Here is a 948-nt window from a genome sequence, read left to right as displayed (position 1 = left end):
CCTCAACTACAAGATGATCCTGAATCCTTTAATAGGAGAATGGTGAGAGTAGATAAGGGGTTGGATCAAGTTCTAGAGGACATATGCCTCCCTGGAACTAAGTGGATAACCAATTCAAAAGGTGTCCCAAACCAACTCAAGAGGGGAGATCTCAAACCAGTTGCAAGAGGTTGGCTAGACTTCATTGGGCATTCTATTTTGCCCACTAGTAACCGTTCTGAGGTCACTGTCAAGAGAGCAGTGATGATTCATTGCATTATGCTGGGAAAAGAAGTGGAGATTCATCATCTGATTGCTTGTGAGATTTACACAATTGCAAACAAGAACTCCACTGAAGCCAAACTGGCTTACCCAAGCTTAATCTCTTTGCTATGTAAAGATGCTGGGGTGAGAATGGGAGTAGATGAATTCATCCCAATTGAACATCCAATCACCAAGAAGTCAATGGAAGGACAAATGCAAGATAACTCTATCAAAAGGAGGGCGCAGGAGTTCCTCCCTGAACTTCCTAAAGTTGACTACTGGGCCCGTCTAGAAGCATCTGTTGCCAAGCTGCAAGAAGCTATGGAACAACTTAAGGAAGAACAGCAGGATCAAAACTGCATGCTCTGCAAACCGCTGAAGGAACAAGAGAAGTAGGGGCGTGAGCTACAGGAGCTGAAGCGCCAGAAGCTCTTCCTTGAAGGGTCAAACACCCCACAAGTTGAGGGAGCATCCACTTCTCAAAATCAAGGTTGTTGAGTCCTAACTCTGTGAAAACCTCTATCATTAGGAGCCTATGTTTTTGCGTTTTTTTTCTTTTATTTTGTTCTCTATTTTTATTTTTTTTAGTCTAATCTTATATCTATTTTTGAGTCTTGTTCTTAATTCATAATTAATAAAATTGAAATTTTATGCCTTAAAGATATGAATGTCCTATGAATCCATCACCTCTCTTAAATGAAAAAC

Source organism: Arachis duranensis, chromosome 7 (assembly GCF_000817695.3).
Source record: "Arachis duranensis cultivar V14167 chromosome 7, aradu.V14167.gnm2.J7QH, whole genome shotgun sequence".
Classification (NCBI taxonomy): Eukaryota; Viridiplantae; Streptophyta; class Magnoliopsida; order Fabales; family Fabaceae; genus Arachis; species Arachis duranensis.
This window is presented reverse-complemented; position numbering follows the sequence as displayed.